Genomic DNA, 18520 nt, shown 5'->3' with positions numbered 1-18520 from the left:
CCATTAGATTTTTAACGAGGGTTTACTACCCCCTCACTAGTTAGCGAGGAGGTAGGGGAGGGGTAACTAGCTACCCCTCCCCCCTCTCACACACCAGTGAGTAGCTCACTTTGCTTAGAGGTAGGACTTCCCGGGGGACAGGGCTGGCAGGCATGTTTGATTAAATAGCTAAGGTTTGTATGGTTAGGAAAAATACAAATTATCTACGAATTTGTCATTTGTTCCGTAACCGAAATACAAACCACGCTATTTAATTAGGGTGACTTAACCCTTAGGTAGGGTGGTAAGTCCCAGCTGTACTGGCTTTGGCTTTTGCCCGGGGACTCAGTATCTGAGTGTGTTAGAACTCAAGATAAGGAGTCCCTGCACCTCGCAAGTGCCTTGCTCTGCAAGGACCGCGGCCTACGTAAGCTAGTGTGTGAAGGAGTGAAGTGTGACTCGTCCTAGGAAGTTGACCTGGAGTCCTTTAGATGGAAATCTAGGTTAGGACGATCCCAATACCACCTCGTAAGGGTATGGGGACGTGACAGTATTAACTTAATACTAGGAACACAAGGAAACATGGTTTACCTGCAGTGGTTTGAGGTCAGCTGTGCAGAGAACCCAGGATGCTGCTTTCCCAAGAGAGGGGAGAATGAAGAAAAGAATAAGGGCCAGGCATACCATTTCATTCATGCAGACTAAAATCATGTAACAATGCCCTCAACCTTCTGCAACTTGTCCATTAAGGAGCCTGAGGTTTAACCCAGCTGTTGTGCAGCCACCACAGGGCCGATAGAGAACGTATCGAGCCTCCTGTGGGTCACGTCTTGCAGGTAGTGGGCTGTGAAGGTCGTTTGACGCTTCCAAACCCCTGCTAGTAGAACCTGCGTCACAGAGTAATTTCTCTTGATTGCCAAGGACGTAGCAATGCCCCTGACATCATGTGCCCTAGGGCGATGTGACGGAGGAAGGTCAGGATTCAGGGAATGGTAGATAACCCTGCGAATCCAAGCTGAGATTGTATTCTTAGTGACCCTCCTCTTCGTCCTTCCAGTGCTCACGAACAATGCTTGCACCCGAGGAAGAATTGCAGCTGTTCTCTTAAGATAGAGTCTCAGACTACTTACTGGGCACAGTAGAAGATGGTCTGGGTCATCTGTTACAGAACGGAGACTCGAAATCCGGAAGGAATCGAACCAGGGGTCCGGCACTCCTGGATTCTGAGTCTTAGCTACAAACTCAGGGACGAATCTGAACGTTACCTCCCCCCCATCCCCTTGAATGGGCGATGTCATACGAGAGACCATGAAATTCGCTGACTCGCTTGGCCGAGGCCAGAGCAAGCAGGAACACCGTCTTCCAAGTCAGGTGGCGATCAGAAGCCTGGCGTAATGGTTCGAAAGGAAGTCTCTTAAGAGACCTGAGGACTCGAACCCAGTTCCATGGAGGAGGTCTCACTTCCGACTGGAGGCAGGTAAGTTCATAACTTCGTATGAGTAGAGAAAGTTCCAGCGAAGAGGAAATGTCCACTCCTTTGAGCCTGAAGGCAAGACTTAAGGCTGAGCGATAGCCTTTCACTGCCGAGACTGAAAGGCGCATTTCTTCCCGCAAATACACGAGAAACTCCGCTATTGCTGGAATAGTGACATCGAGTGGAGAGATACCCCTTCCACGACACCAACCACAGAAGACTCTCCACTTTGCCTGGTAGACCCCTGCGGATGACTTTCCCAGGTGTCGAGACATGCTTTCCGCAACTTGTTGCGAAAAGCCTCTCTCTTTGAGGAGATGCTGGATAGTCTCCAGGCGTGAAGTCGTAGCGAAGCTATGGCTTTGTGAAAGATGTTGGAGTGTGGTTGTTTGAGTAGCTCGTGACGTGGAGGGAGTTCCCTCGGTATCTCCGTGAGGAGTTGCAGAAGGTCTGGAAACCACTCTGCGTGATGCCATAGCGGAGCTATCAAGGTCATTGAGAGGTTGACCGATGTTCTGGTCTTGTTGAGGACCCTTCTCATCAGTCAGAACGGGGGAAAGGCGTACACGTCTACGTTGTCCCACCGTTGTTGAAAGGCATCTTGCCAGAGGGCCTTGGGGTCCGGGACTGGGGAGCAGTATAGCGGAAGCTTGGTGTTCAACGCTGTAGCGAACAGGTCCACAGTCGGGGAACCCCACAAAGTCAGGACTTTGTTGGCTATCCGAGGATTCAAAGACCACTCGGTACTCACTATCTGCGTCGCTCTGCTCAGACTGTCGTCGAGCACATTCCTCTTGCCTGGAATGAAGCGAGCCACAAGTGATATCGAGTGGGCTTCGGACCATCTCAGGATCTCTACTGCAAAGATGGGACAGCTGTTCCGAAAAGGTACCTCCCTACATGCTAATGTAAGCCACCACCGTAGTGTTGTCGCTCATCACCACTACGGAGTGGCCCGCCAGGACTTGGTGGAACTTTTGAAGGGCCAGGAAAACGGCCTTCATCTCTAGCAGGTTTATGTGAAGGTACTTTTCTGATTCTGACCACAGGTCTGAGGCCCTGTGGTTCAGAACGTGGACACCCCACCCCTTGTTTGATGCGTCCGAAAACAGCATCAACTCCGGGGTAGAGACGAGAAGATCCACTCCCTTTCGCAGGTTCTCGTCTGCCACCCACCATCTGAGGTCCGCTCGTTCCGCAGATCCCATGGGGATCAGGATGTCCGGGTAGTCGAGTCCTTGACGCCACCGAGACTTGAGTCGCCACTGAAGGGATCTCATCCTGAGATGACTGTTGGGAACGAGGCGGGTCAGGGAGGAGAGATGACCGAGGAGACGAAGCCACGACTGGGCTGAGAGTTCTTCTCGATTGAGGAAAGGTTTCGCAACCTTCCTCAGCCTCGCTATCCTTTCGTCTGATGGGAAGGCTTTGTGGAGATTGGTGTCTATGATCATGCCTAGATACATCAGCTTCTGAGAGGGCTGCAGAGAGGATTTCTCAAGGTTTACCACGATCCCCAGATCCTGGCAAACTTTGAGGAGCTTGTCTCGGTGGCGAAGAAGGGATGCCTCCGAGTCTGCCAGCATCAGCCAGTCGTGCAGGTAACGGAGGAGACGGATGCCGATCCTGTGAGCCCAAGAAGAGATGATGGTGAAGACTGGTGAACACCTGAGGGGCTGTGGAGAGACCGAAACACAGCACCTTGAACTGGAAGATCTTGTTGTCTAGGCAAAATCTCAGATACTTCCTTGAAGACGGATGGATTGGGATCTGGAAGTACGCGTCCTTCAGATCCAGTGTGCACATGAAGTCTCGCAGTCTCACTGCAAGCCTGACCGTGTCTGCCGTCTCCATACTGAACGGGGTCTGCTTGACAAACCCGTTCAGAGTCGAGAGGTCGATGACTGGTCTCCAGCCTCCAGATGCCTTTCTCACAAGAAAGAGTCGACTGTTAAAGCCTAGGGACCCGTCCACGACCTCCTGGAGAGCGTCCTTCTCCAACATGGTCTGGACCTCGGCCCGAAGGGCCTGCCCTTTTGCCGATCCCATGGTAAAAGAGTTCAACGACACTAGATTCGCTGTCAGGGGAGGGAGAGATGCTGTGAACGGGACGCGATACCCTAGAGATATCATGGAAACCGCCCCGAGTTGCTGCCACCTTGCTGCGCAACTCTGCAGGCAACCCTAGCACTTCCGGCCTCGGCCGGAGCCTCTAGGGTTCTTGCCTCCCCTGGAGGACTTTTTACCCCTCCTGCCCTTGGCAGGAAAGGGCTTAGACACCTTGGGCTTCGCTGCTACGGTAGTCTTCTTCGTATCCTTGACGGGACGGGGCTACTGAACCGCCGGGGGCTTATAGGGCCTCGATGTAAGGGCCCTATGGATGAGGGAATCCTGGTTGGATTTCCTCCACTTCTCGGCAGAGAGCTCCACATCCTTAGGCTCAAACAAGCTCTTACCAAGGACGGAAGAGTGTCTGAGCCTGCTCGACTCGGCGCTGGGAACCTTATGGTGGAACCTCTCGACAACAGCGTCCCTGCGTTTGAGGATCGTGTTGGCCCACAAGCTCGAGACTTGGTGGGACAGGAACTCGATGGTCCGAGTACCCGAGAGGAGAAAAGTTTCCAGCGCCTTCTTGGTGCTTTCCTTGGAGAGATCCTCGGAACGCACCAGAATGCCCAGAGACCTCAGCCAGATGTCAAGCCATGAAGTGGCTTGCATAGTGCACTTGATGACCTTCTCCTGGCTCTGGATCTCAGTGGCTGAGAAGGATACGTGCCGGTTGGAGAGCCTCTCGAGAGGAACTCCCCCTGTGAGCCCTTCCACGGAATGATGTAGGGGAAGGCTCAACGTAGACTCCTCAAGGACTTCAAAGTACCTCCTCTGATGGACACGAGGAGGAGGGAGGAGCTTACTTCCGGCACTGGATCTACTGGAGGAAGCAAGCTCCGCAAGCTGGCCCTCGATCTTGTCTCTGGCGCTCATCATCCCCTGGGACCAAGGCAATGCTGCGCTGGCTCTAGAGGGCTTCTGAGTGCCAAAGATGCGATCCAGGACCGTGTCCTTACCCTCACGAGGTGGGACCTCAGGGTCTGGAATCCCATTAAGGTTCCTCATGAGAGTCAGGACCTTCCAGAACGCGTGCTCTGACTCCTGGGGCTCGCCTCCAGACGGACTTGCAGCGAGGTCTCCGGACCCCAGAGGCTCTTCCTGGGGGGAAACGTGGGCATCCTCTACGTCCCTGGGCCGTTCCTGTCTGATCCTAGAAGACGATTTTGGAATCGTCTTAGAGTCCTTAGGTTCCCTCCTAGGAGGGATGCAGGACTCCAAAAGCAAAGGGGGCAAGTCCTTCTCCACCTCAGGACGAGGAGACCTCTCGGGAAGAGGAGGAACATCCACCATTGGTGCGATGGGAGAGTATTCCTGCTCAACCGACTCCCCTGAGGAGGGGTAATCCTCCTCCGCAGGGGAGGGCGAGAAGGTTTGAGGGGAGAAGGATCTTTGCGCAAGGATCAACGCGGGGACAGCACAGGCCTCGGAGGAGGATCCACGGGAGGAACTCCTCTCTTCCTCTTCAGGAGGGAGGAAGCTGCCGCTGGATCGTGACCCGAATCAGAGTGTGTTGGCTTAATAGCCCGCACGAGAGCTCTGAGTAGGGTGTCGAACCAGGGCTGCTGACTGACTGCAGCGCTGTCAGACACTCCCTCTGAAGGGAAAGGGATCGACGGATCCCTAAGAGGAGTCGACACACGAGGGTTCGCCTGTCGGGCTGTAAGAGAAGAATCCCTAGACCTGTCGGAGGAGCGTTCTCCCTCTGGCGAACGCGCTGGTCTGCGCTTGCGGGGAGGGGAACGCGACACAGAAGAAACCGCCTGCCGGTGATCGCGCTGGGGCTCATAAACTGGGCCCAGATCAGGATCGCGCGCGAAAGAAGGGCGCGAAGCTGGAAAATCGCGCGCGCGCGCCTCCGCGTGGGCGGGGGGGGGGGGGGGGGGGCGATGGCGCGCAGGAGGATGGTCGGGAGCGATGGTGCGCAGGAGCTAGAGCGGGAACATGCCCGCGAGCGCGAGTGGGCGATGGCGTGGGTGTGTGGCGAGCTGGAACAGGAGGCGGCTGAACGCGCGGGCGCGCAGTGATTTGATGCAGCCCCGGAGGGCGAGAGATAACAGAAGCGCCCGAACGAGTGTCCGGTAGGACTGGCCGAGGGCGCGATAGTGTGGGAGCAGGGTCGCGAGCGACCTGAGAACGAGAGGTCTGATGATGGTCCGGCTGCACCGGTTTACTCGCTTGTGCAAAGGGTAGGTGCGCTGGCGATCGTGGGCGCGCATGGCGCGTATCAGGAACAGGTCGCGTTGGGGTTCGCTGCTTCGGGGGTCGCGAGGTTTGAGCCGCTTGCACCACCGCTGTCTTAAAGATAGGCACGGGGCGTGAAGCAGGAACAGGGCGCGATTGAGGAGCGTCGAGCACGATCGTAGCATTAACAGATTCGCGCGGTTCCCGAGGCGGCCGTGAGCGCCCGTGCGCTGACTTGGCAACCTCTGGGGCGACGAGCGATTGGGGCGCGTCAGGCTCGATCGTAGCATTAACAGAATCGCACGGGTCCAGAGGCGGCCGTGAGCGCCCGTGCGCTGACTTGGCAACCTCTGGGGCGACGAGCGATTGGGGCGACGAGCGATTGGGGGGCGTCGAGCGCGATCGTAGCATTAACAGAATCGCGCGGGTCGAGGCGGCCGTGAGCGCCCGTGCGCTGACTTGGCAACCTCTGGGGCGACGAGCGATTGGGGGGCGACGAGCGATTGGGGGACGTCGAGCGCGATCGTAGCATTAACAGATTCGCGCGGTTCCAGAAGCGGCCGTGAGCGCCCGTGCGCTGGCTTGGCAACCTCTGGGGCGACGAGCTGAATCGTCGCAACGCGTGGTCGCGATGGAGCTGTAGCAGGAATTACGCGCGGACGCGCATCGCGAACCTCTCTCGTATCACGAGACTCCCTATTATCGCGGACCTCCTTAGATGGGCGCGATGGGGTGCGCGTGAGCGCTGGTGCTGGAATCGCGCGGGGACGCGTACCGCGGCTCTCCCCCGCAGGGCGCGACGAATCCGAAGGAACCTGTGGCCGCCTGTGCGCCAACTCTGGAACCTCCTGGATCACGCGCGGTGAAACAGGAACCGGGAGCCGGCGAGGAGCCGGAGAGTGCTGAAGGCCACTGGGGCACCGGTGGGCGCGTAGGTCCCTTATCAGGAACTGGTTGCAAGTGCGCAGGAGAGCGCAGCGGCGTTATAACAGGAGCAGGGCGTGCCTGCGCAGTTGGGCGCTTATGCGCTACATCAGGAACTGCAGAAGGGTGACGGCGATCAACAGGAACAGCGGCGCGAACGCCCAAGGGTGAGCGCCGAGGCGCTTCGTCAGGAACAGCGGGAACAACAGCAACAGGTAGCGCAGGCGGAGCATTATGCTTAGGGGCGAGCTGCGCAGATGCGCGCTCAAGTCCCTGAGACCCCGAAGGGTCAGGAGGTTGCGCAGTGGCAATCTCCGGCGCATAAAGCGCGTCAGCAGCAGTAGATGTAGACGGCTGAGGTGACAGCTCGCATTGTCCCGAAGGACGACCATCCTCCGACGGGGATCGCGAACGGTCCCTGGAGAGGTCAAGGGTGGTAGCAGGTAGATCAGGAGAACGGTGAGTCATCTCCTCCGCAGAGGACTGTGGTGACGACGAACCGAAGAGACGCCTTCTAACCCCTTTGAAGGGAGAAGAAAGGCCTCTACGGCGAAGGGGAGGACGAGTCTTCCGCCTTATACGCCCACGAGGGGCCGTGGGATCAGCAGGCTGACCATCAACAGGCCTCCGAAGAGGCGTCTCTACCAGAGAACTCCCCCGAGAGGGAGTCTCAGCGGAAGGAGAGACCGTAGGACTAAGCTCCTCCCTCGAAGTATGTTCAGAGGGAGAGACAGAGCCTTCTGCTACCGCAGCCACAGAAACAGGAGTTTTGTCAGACCCACGGGATGTTTCCGACACAACAACGTCAACCACAGACAGAGGATCTATGTCCGCTGAGGTTGACGATTGTTCGGCAGCCGCACCCCGTTTGATCATACCAAACAAGACTTCCTTGGAGGGCGAACCCTGTAGCCCCAAGGAAGCCCAAAGCTGAAAAAGGTCATTGTTAGAAACAAATACCTCCTCCGAGGGGGGAGGGGCAGCCGCCTCGCTATGGTAGGCAACGACCTCTCCCTCGCCACGGGATCGGTTAATGACATCAACAATACGGTCTACGCTACCTCTCGGAAGAGGCCGCCCGAGCGGGAGCTTCGGAGGAGGAATGGGCGGCGGAAGAGGAAGACTTAGGATTTTCTCTCTTCCGAGAAACCTCGGAAGGAGAACGATCCCTCTTAGCCTTCTTCTTACGTCGCCGGGCAAACCTCTCCCACTGGGAGGTAGACCACTCCCTACACTCAATATACAAATTCGAACTATCACACTGTTGGCCCCTACACTGGGGGCATAAGGAGTGCGGGTCCGTTTCCACGGCCGACATAAAGGTCCCGCAAGGGCGGCCGGGAAGTCCAGGGCAGGTACGCATTGTCAGTAGAGGCCAACTTCACACACACTACAAAAGAGAGAAAGCAAAAACAGATTAATATGGCGGTCAAAGCGAGGGAGAGCACAGACAGGTCTGTTCTCTTCCCGAGACAGAAGTAAAGTGGATCTTCACCGGTGTGTGTGAGGGGGGAGGGGTTGCTAGCTACCCCTCCCTACCCCCCGCTAACAAGCGGTGGGGTAGGAAACCCTCGTTAAAACTTTATGGCTCGTCATCGGCTGTCGCCAAAGTAATTACCCCATGTAAATAGCGTTGGTTTGTATTCAGTTACGGAACAAACCCTAATTAAATAGCGTGGTTTGTATTTCGGTTACGGAACAACTCTTAATTACTATATAAGAAGAGTTGCAATAAAATAAAAAAATTCCCTACCTAACCATTTTTTTTATAATCATCAATTGAGTAATAATTGCACATTTACAAGGTGTGTCCCAAGCATTTACAAACTTGACCGAGCTGTAAGAATATATATAGTTATGTCTACATAAATAATAGACTCAAACGCATCATAATTTAAGACAACCGAGCCTCTAATTGAAGCCTTTGTATATCAGTGGTCAGTTCCTCTCGTGTAGATTAAAAATGGACATCAACTAACCTAAACTTTCCCCCCTAACCTAACCTACAAGCCCTGTCCTTACCTACTTACCTAACAGGGAGCTAACGGCCATTGCGACCCCCCTTACACTGCCGTATTCTAAGTTAGCCGTAATAATACATACAGGTGGCCGCTATCATACATACACCCCAAAATTTCTAAACTATGCCGGAGCTACCGTTGAGTAGTGTCGACAGCGTTGAATCTAGAAAAATTGGCAAGCTAATACTAAATAATATTTTGTAAATTGTACAAATAGCTTCATACTATAGTATACCAACCCAAAGTAAACAGTTATTCCACAAAGAAAATTGATTTGACAAGTAATAAGAAAGTTTATGCCTGTCCTTACGAACTACATTCGACCCGACGTAACGGCACTTATAATCTTAAGTAATGTAAGTGGCACAAGCCACCCGTTGAGATAATACCACTAGAGATTTATGGGATCCTTTGACTGGCCAGAGAGTACTACATTGGATCCTTCTCACTGGTTACGGTTTATTTTCCCTTTTGCCTACACAAACAACGAATAGTCTGGCCTATTCTTTACATATTCTCCTCTGCCTTCATACACCTGACAACACTGAAATTGCCAAACAATTCTTCTTCACCCTAGGGGTTAACTACTGCACTGTAATTGTTCAGTGGCTACTTTCCTCTTGGTAAGGCTAGAAGAGGCTCTTTAGCTTTGGTAAACAGCTTTTCTAGGAGAAGGGCACGGTATTATTTTATTTATGGACATTAATAATGTAGCGTATTTTAACTTAGTTCTCTATGTTAAGGAAGTCTTTTGTAGTATTTCTGTATAATATTATCTGTTGCAAATACCTAGTTCTTTATATATTTATATATATTTTTGGTTAATGTCTAGGAGAGGGCCGCATGAAGATATCAGTGATATTCAATGAATTTTTACTAGAATGTGTAGGAATGTATGTAAATAGTGGTATACGAGTGAGATAATTTAGTGAAATTCAATAAATCAAAATATCGACGATCAAACTCACGCTACTCATGTCTTCCTCCCAGATTTTTTCTAAGTCTGTTGTTATTGTTGACTGTGTCTTGTTTTTGCTCAAATGAGCCCTGTAACCACTATAATCCACAGACAAACTAGTCCACTATGACGTGTTACACGTTTGGCCAATCACAGCGCCTATCCACTATGACGTCTTACAGGTTTGGCCAATCACAGCGCGACAATACATTATCTTACCCAGGCATTTCATTTCGTTCTTAGACATGGAGGCCATAGCAAGCACGTCATCTCATATTGCACAAGAAGTTGAAATTCCATCTTCTTGTCCTGACTGTTTCCTAACTTACAATGAATTTGTTGTAACTTATTCGGGGAATATTGAAAAACTAGTTGATTTGTGCCAGAGACACAATTTAATTTTACAAAATAAAAATTGTCCTGCATGTCAAGAAACCTTCACGTTTTCCTCAAAGCAGCAGCACATCTTTATGAACCAACAGTTTAAGGTAAGCTTCATTAATTTATAAATTATATTATAATGGTGATAGTATAACGATGTATACAGCAGTACCATCACTTTGGATTTGGTTTGATGGATGTGTTAGGTAATGGCCGTAAGGGGGGGGGGGGTCACAGGGGCTAGGCCTAAGTAGGGGTACAGGGCCCTAGGTTAGGTGGTTTTATTAGGTTTGGTAGCACCCTGAAAATCACAGTGGCCTTAAGGGGGAGTCGCAGGGGGGGGCGGAGGCCCCCCCCCGGTAGGGCTAGGTATGGGTATTGTAGTAGTAGGTTTATGCTTACATTTTGTGTGTAAGAGTTAAGTCTGTTTCTTTTTTATTCATTTCCTCATGTTTCTATGCAATGTGCAACTATAATCTGGTCGGTTTTTGCCGTTTTTCGTTGTTAATACTTGAAAAACGGGTGCGGCCTTCTCCTAGACATTTACCATATTTTTATATATTTGAGTGTTATATTTAGGTTTTTTCCTCCATTTTGCCCTGTTTTTACCTACTTTGTCTCCCCCATCCAAAACCCCGCTTCCCAAGGAGGTTCCCCCAGATTGTTATCTATAGGGGGAGGGGTGGTGGAAGGATAAGTATTCATTTGCGATGGAAATAAACCAGAAAATCATTCAAATCACATCATAATACATCAGAAAAATGTTATTTTCATTAGTAAAATAAATTTTTGAATATACTTACCCGATGATCATGTAGCTGTCAACTCCGTTGCCCGACAGAAATCTACGGTCGGGATACGCCAGCGATCGCTATCCAGGTGGGGGTGTACACAACAGCGCCATCTGTGAGTAGGTACTCAAGTACTTCTTGTCAACAAGAACTCAATTTTCTCCTCGGTCCACTGGTTCTCTATGGGGAGGAAGGGCGGGTTCTTAAATTCATGATCATCGGGTAAGTATATTCAAAAATTTATTTTACTAATGAAAATAACATTTTTCAATATTAATCTTACCCGATGATCATGTAGCTGATTCACACCCAGGGTGGTGGGTGAAGACCAGCATACATGTTAACAAAAGAAGCTAAGTATCCCGTATTTCATTTTATCAGTTATTCAAAATAACAAACATAAAATAAATAAGTACCTGGTAAGGAAGTCGACTTGAACTATTACTCTGCCTTTTTTAAGTACGTCTTCCTTACTGAGCCTAGCGGTCCTCTTAGGATGCTGAACGACTCCTAGGTGCTGAAGTATAAAGGGCTGCAACCCATACTAAAGGACCTCATCACAACCTCTAACCTAGGCGCTTCTCAAGAAAGAATTTGACCACCCGCCAAATCAACCAGGATGCGGAAGGCTTCTTAGCCTTCCGTACAACCCAAATAACAACAATAAAAAGTATTCAAGAGAAAGATTAAAAAGGTTATGGGATTATGGGAATGTAGTGGCTGAGCCCTCACCTACTACTGCACTCGCTGCTACGAATGGTCCCAGGGTGTAGCAGTTCTCGTAAAGAGACTGGACATCTTTGAGATAGAATGATGCGAACACTGACTTGCTTCTCCAATAGGTTGTATCCATAACACTCTGCAGAGAACGGTTCTGTTTGAAGGCCACTGAAGTAGCAACAGCTCTCACTTCATGTGTCCTTACCTTCAGCAAAGCAAGGTCTTCTTCCTTCAGATGAGAATGTGCCTCTCTAATCAGAAGCCTGATGTAGTAAGAAACTGCGTTCTTAGACATCGGTAGAGTAGGCTTCTTGATAGCACACCATAAAGCTTCTGATTGTCCTCGTAATGGCTTTGACCTTCTTAAATAGTACCTAAGAGCTCTTACTGGGCAAAGTACTCTCTCTAGTTCGTTCCCCACCAAGTTGGACAGGCTTGGGATCTCGAACGACTTAGGCCAAGGACGGGAAGGAAGCTCGTTTTTAGCCAAAAAACCGAGCTGCAAGGAACATGTAGCCGTTTCAGATGTAAAACCTATGTTCCTGCTGAAGGCGTGGATCTCACTGACTCTTTTAGCTGTTGCTAAGCACACGAGGAAAAGAGTTTTTAAAGTGAGGTCCTTAAAAGAGGCTGATTGGAGCGGTTCAAATCTTGATGACATTAGGAACCTTAAAACCACGTCTAGATTCCAGCCTGGTGTGGACAACCGACGTTCCTTTGAGGTCTCAAAAGACCTAAGGAGGTCCTGTAGATCTTTGTTGGTGGAAAGATCCAAGCCTCTGTGGCGGAATACCGCTGCCAACATACTTCTGTAACCCTTGATCGTAGGAGCTGATAGGGATCTTACGTTCCTTAGATGTAACAGGAAGTCAGCAATCTGGGTTACAGTGGTACTGGTTGAGGAAACTGCATTCGTCTTGCACCAGCTTCGGAAGACTTCCCATTTAGACTGATAGACTCTGAGAGTGGATGTCCTCCTTGCTCTGGCAATCGCTCTGGCTGCCTCCTTCGAAAAGCCTCTAGCTCTTGAGAGTCTTTCGATAGTCTGAAGGCAGTCAGACGAAGAGCGTGGAGGTTTGGGTGTACCTTCTTTACGTGAGGTTGACGCAGAAGGTCCACTCTTAGAGGAAGAGTCCTGGGAACGTCGACTAGCCATTGCAGTACCTCGGTGAACCATTCTCTCGCGAGCCAGAGGGGAGCAACCAACGTCAGCCGTGTCCCTTTGTGAGAGGCGAACTTCTGAAGTACCCTGTTGACAATCTTGAACGGCGGGAACGCATACAGGTCGAGATGGGACCAATCCAGCAGAAAGGCATCCACGTGAACTGCTGCTGGGTCTGGAATCGGAGAACAATACATCGGGAGCCTCTTGGTCATCGAGGTAGCGAATAGATCTATGGTTGGCTGACCCCACAGGGCCCATAGTCTGCTGCAAACATTCTTGTGAAGGGTCCACTCTGTGGGGATGACCTGACCCTTCCGGCTGAGGCGATCTGCCATGACATTCATATCGCCCTGAATGAACCTCGTTACCAGCGAAAGCTTTCGATCTTTTGACCAAATGAGGAGGTTCCTTGCGATCTCGAACAACTTCCTCGAATGAGTCCCTCCCTGCTTGGAGATGTAAGCCAAGGCTGTGGTGTTGTCGGAGTTCACCTCCACCACCTTGTTTAGCTGGAGGGACTTGAAGTTTATCAAGGCCAGATGAACCGCCAACAACTCCTTGCAATTGATGTGAAGTGTCCTTTGCTCCTGATTCCATGTGCCCGAGCATTCCTGTCCGTCCAGTGTCGCACCCCAGCCCGTGTCCGATGCGTCCGAGAAGAGACGGTGGTCGGGGGTCTGAACAGCCAATGGTAGACCTTCCTTGAGAAGAATGCTGTTCTTCCACCACGTTAGAGTAGACCTCATCTCTTCGGAAACAGGCACTGAGACCGCCTCTAGCGTCATGTCCTTTATCCAGTGAGCAGCTAGATGATACTGAAGGGGGCGGAGGTGGAGTCTCCCTAACTCGATGAACTGGGCCAGTGATGAAAGTGTCCCTGTTAGACTCATCCACTGCCTGACTGAACATCGGTTCCTTCTCAGCATGCTCTGGATGCATTCTAGGGCTTGATTGATCCTTGGGGCCGACGGAAAAGCCCGAAAAGCTCGACTCTGAATCTCCATACCTAGATAGACAATGGTCTGGGATGGGACGAGCTGAGACTTCTCTATATTGACCAGGAGGCCCAGTTCCTTGGTCAGATCCATAGTCCATCTGAGATTCTCCAGACAGCGACGACTTGTTGGAGCTCTTAAAAGCCAGTCGTCCAAATAGAGGGAGGCTCTGATGTCTGCCAAGTGAAGGAATTTCGCAATATTCCTCATCAGTCTGGTAAACACAAGAGGTGCCGTGCTTAGGCCAAAGCACAGGGCTTGGAACTGGTACACAACCTTTCCAAAGACGAACCTTAGGAAAGGTTGGGAGTCTGGATGGATGGGTACGTGAAAGTACGCGTCTTTCAGGTCTAACGAGACCATCCAGTCCTCCTGCCTGACCGCTGCCAGGACCGACTTCGTCGTCTCCATCGTGAACGTCTGCTTGGTGACAAAAGCATTGAGAGCACTGACGTCCAGCACCGGTCTCCAACCTCCTGTCTTCTTCGCTACCAGGAAGAGACGGTTGTAGAAGCCCGGGGATTGATGGTCCCGGACTATGACTACCGCTTCCTTTTGTAGCAAGAGCGACACCTCTTGTTGCAACGCTAGCCTCTTGTCCTTCTCCTTGTAGTTGGGAGAGAGGTTGATGGGAGATGTAGCTAGAGGGGGACTGCGGCAGAACGGAATTCTGTATCCCTCCCTTAGCCACTTCACAGACTGAGCGTCTGCACCTCTGCTCTCCCAAGCTTGCCAGAAGGTCTTGAGTCTGGCTCCCACTGCTGTCTGGAGAGGAAGGCAGTCAAAACTTGCCTTTTGCGGACTTGGAACCCTTCTTGGATTTGCCACGGTGACTGTCGGCACGGGTACCTCCTCTGCTGGAGGTTCTGCCACGAAAGGGCGGGATGAACCTAGTTGCAGGAGTGTCTACTGCTGCAGGGCGGAAGGGTCTAGGCACGGAAGGTAAGGTTTTAGCCTTACGTGCAGAAGATGCCATCAGATCATGGGTATCCTTCTGGATAAGAGAGGCAGCCATCCCCTTAATCAGCTCCTCCGGAAACAGACACTTGGAGAGAGGAGCAAACAACAACTCTGTCTTCTGGCAAGGAGTGATACCAGCCGATAAGAAGGAGCAAAGATGTTCTCTCTTCTTGAGCACTCCCGACACGTACGAAGCCGCAAGTTCACCAGACCCATCCCGAATGGCTTTGTCCATGCTAGACATGATCAGCATGGCAGAGTCCCTATCCGAAGGGGAAGTCTTCCTGCTTAAGGCTCCCAAACACCAATCGAGGAAGTTGAAGATCTCGAAGGCACGAAAGACTCCCTTCAACAGATGATCCATATCAGAAAAGGACCAGCAGATCTTAGATCGTCTCATAGCCAACCTGCGGGGAGAGTCAACCAGACTTGAGAAGTCGCCCTGGGCAGAGGCAGGAACTCCCAAGCCGGGTTCCTCTCCCGTGGCATACCAGACGCTCGACTTGGAAGCAAGCTTGGTAGGCGGAAAGATGAAAGCAGTCTTTCCCAGTTGCTTCTTGGAATGCAACCACTCCCCCATAACCCTCAAAGCTCTCTTAGATGAACGTGCGAGAACAAGCTTGGTGAAGGCAGGCGCAGCAGACTGCATGCCCAGAGCAAACTCGGAGGGAGGAGAGCGAGGGGTTGCAGACACAAACTGCTCAGGATACAAGTCCCTGAACAAGGCAAGGACTTTACGAAAGTCTAAGGAGGGAGGCGTAGACTTGGGCCCTTCAAAGTCAGAGTGTGGTTCATCCAAATGTGCAGCTTCGTCATCCGATACTCCATCATCCGAAAGCTGAGTAGGAAGTGGCAAGGGCAGAGCAGAAAGCTGAACGGCTGAATCCGGAAGTACGGGTGCATGCGTAGCTGCGGATCCAACATCATGCCGCTGCTGGTCAGTCTGCGAGCTGGCAACAACAAAAGCAGAGTGCTGGTGCGTGGGAGGGGCTGCGGTGGGTTGCGGAGCATGCTGTAAGGTATGCGGAGCATGCTGTATGGTATGCGGAGCATGCCGCATGGGTTGCGGAGAATGCCGCATAGTGCTGGAACCCGGCAGCTCTACAGCACCTTCCCACTGCTGATGCGGTAGCTCACGCATGTCAACGGATGGTGCAGCAAGAACATGCGTCTGGCAGGGAGGACTGCGCATCGGTGGTGGAGCTCTCACAGGTGGAGTGTGGGAGCAGGCAGCCGCAGTATCTGCTGAGCGCACAACCTCGGCGGGTTGTAGGTTAACAGGTGCAGTGTTAACCTTCTCAGCATGATACTCCTGCATGAATGCCGCAAGCTGAGACTGCATAGTCTGCAGCATGGACCACTTAGGGTCTACCGTGGTTGGAGCAACAACAGACGGAGCAGTAGCCTGTTGTGGAACCACTCTACCTCTCTTGGGAGGTGTGCAGTCATCAGATGACTGCAGCGAGTCCGAACTGACCCAGTGGCTACACCTGGGCCGTTGGACTCGCTCGGAAGGGACCTTACGTTTGAGCGGTCGTGAGACCTTGGTCCATCGTTTCCTCCTGGAAACTTCTTCCACAGACGAGGAATGTAGGGGCTCATTCGTCTGTTTGTGGATGGGACGATCTTTGACAGATACGTCCGCAACCACTGAGGATACATCCGTGCGCCGATCAAGGCCTGCCGAACCCTTTGGTCCTTCGACATTGCTTCTCCCCTGGGCTTGGGAGCTTGCAAGAGGTCCCGGACTGGGAGGACGACTGGCACGCACAGATGTACCCTCATGCGCAACACTGACACTGACACTTTTCACATCACTAGCACTGATAACACTTCCCACTGCACTTTTCGCTTTCAGCTCTCTGACATCTGCCAAGAGCTGATTACGGTCATTAGCCAATGACTCCACTTTGTCACCGAGAGCCTGAATGGCACGCAACATATCCGCCATGGATGGCTGAGCACTAGTAGCAGGTTCGGGAGTCACCACCACAGGGGAAGGAAAAGGTTGAGGGGCATGGGGAGAGGAAAAATCCACAGAGCGAGAAGAACTCCTCCTGATTCTCTCCTTCTCTAACCTACGTGCATTTTTAAGGAATTCGTTAAAATCGAATTCCGAAAGCCCAGCGCATTCCCCACATCGATCTTCCAATTGACAGGATTTACCCCTACAATTGGAACAAACGGTGTGAGGATCTTTAGAGGCCTTCGGAAGACGCCTAGCACAAGTCCTAACACTACATTGCCTGTACTTAGGGACTTGAGACTGGTCAGACATCTTGAATTTAAGAAGTAGTCAAGGGGGAATTCCAAAATCTAGCAAAGTTCGTTAACAATTAATCCAAATTAATTCCAAAAGCTTGCTAAGCTAATGATAAAGCTTCCTGAATAGCGAAGGCTAAACTCTAGAGTGAATACATCACCAAATCGTGAACAACAACTCCAGAATCAACAGCGTATCCAAGTAGGTCTTGCCGGCGGCACGACAGAGGAAAAATTGAGTTCTTGTTGACAAGAAGTACTTGAGTACCTACTCACAGATGGCGCTGTTGTGTACACCCCCACCTGGATAGCGATCGCTGGCGTATCCCGACCGTAGATTTCTGTCGGGCAACGGAGTTGACAGCTACATGATCATCGGGTAAGATTAATATTGAAAAATCTATATTTTTATGTTGAAAGCAATTAATGTCCATAAGTAAAATAATACCAAGGGCACTTCAAAATAAAACCATTGTTCTCTAGTCTTGGGTAGAGCCATAGGCTCTGTACCATGGCCTTCTACTGTCTTGGGTTAGAGTTCTCTTGCTTGAGGGTACACTCAGGCACACTATTTTATCTAATTTCTCTTCCTCTTGCTTTTAGGAGTTTTTATAGTTTATATAAGAAATATTTATCTAAATGTTGTCACTATTTTAATTTTCCTTGTTTCCTTTCCTCACTGGGCTATTTTCCCTGTTGGAGCCCCTGGGCTTATAGTATCCTGCTTTTCCAACTAGGGTTGTAGCTTAGCAAATAATAATAATAATAATAATAATAATAATAATAATAGGAAGACTATTTGTCTTCAAACATGAAACACTACAAGTATACTTGCGATAATTACGAGCTACGTGAAGTTCCGCAACAACTGCGTTCAGATATGTCTCTCTGTCACATAAGCTTGGCCAGTCTCAACTGAACTCGATGAATGGACAGATTCTAACCATAACAACAACAGAACGATTGACGACAAACATTTGGAGACGTTTGGTTTTACAAGTTTTTATTGCATTTGTAGATTCTACATAATATTTGTCCATGCAAATATTAGGCATCCTGAAACATCCATTTACTTTTTCTTAATTTTCACAGCCAAAATAATTAGCTTATTTTATAAAAAAGTAAATTTTTATTGGTAAAATTATTAATTTCATATGAAACGTCTCCATTTGCGATCAAGCCAGCGAGTTCTCAAATAAAACATAAACATCTTATACCAAAGCTTTTCCCGTTTTGCAGGGTCGCTATTTCTTGAAAGGCGTTTCCAATTCCTTCTGTCTCCGATGTCCTCCACTGTGAGATCTTTCTCCTCCATATCTGTTGTTATACACTCCATCCACCTTCTCTTTGGTCTCCCCCTCCCCTTCCTAACTGGGACATCCATTTCCAACAACCTCATCCCAACATACTCCTAGCCTCTCCTCATTACGTGCCCAAACCAGTGGAGTCTCTTTTCTTGGAGTTTCTTTGACACCTCGGTAAACCTTAATTGTTCCCCTTACCAAGTCATTCATAATCTAATCCAGTCTCCTGATCCCAGCCACCCATCTTAGCATTCTTATCTCAGCAGCATCCATTTTCTTCTTATGGATCTTTTTCA

At 50.6% G+C, this 18520-nt stretch overlaps 1 protein-coding gene across 4 annotated transcripts in view; it reads right to left on the bottom strand.

Moving 5' to 3' along the window:
• LOC137640028 (zinc finger protein 665-like) overlaps positions 1 to 17894 on the bottom strand; it is a 173532-nt gene extending 155638 nt beyond the window's left edge. Inside the window, exon 1 of one of the 4 annotated variants that reach the window (XM_068372391.1) lies at positions 17765 to 17894. The gene's annotated coding sequence lies outside the window, so the exon portion shown is untranslated. Of the gene's footprint in view, positions 1 to 17751 lie in introns of all 4 variants that reach the window. The other 3 variants (XM_068372392.1, XM_068372395.1, XM_068372393.1) reach the window with 3 other exon arrangements.
• Positions 17895 to 18520: the final 626 nt, after the last annotated feature.

This window comes from Palaemon carinicauda, chromosome 4 (assembly GCF_036898095.1).
Source record: "Palaemon carinicauda isolate YSFRI2023 chromosome 4, ASM3689809v2, whole genome shotgun sequence".
NCBI classification, from domain to species: Eukaryota; Metazoa; Arthropoda; class Malacostraca; order Decapoda; family Palaemonidae; genus Palaemon; species Palaemon carinicauda.
This window is presented reverse-complemented; position numbering and strand designations above follow the sequence as displayed.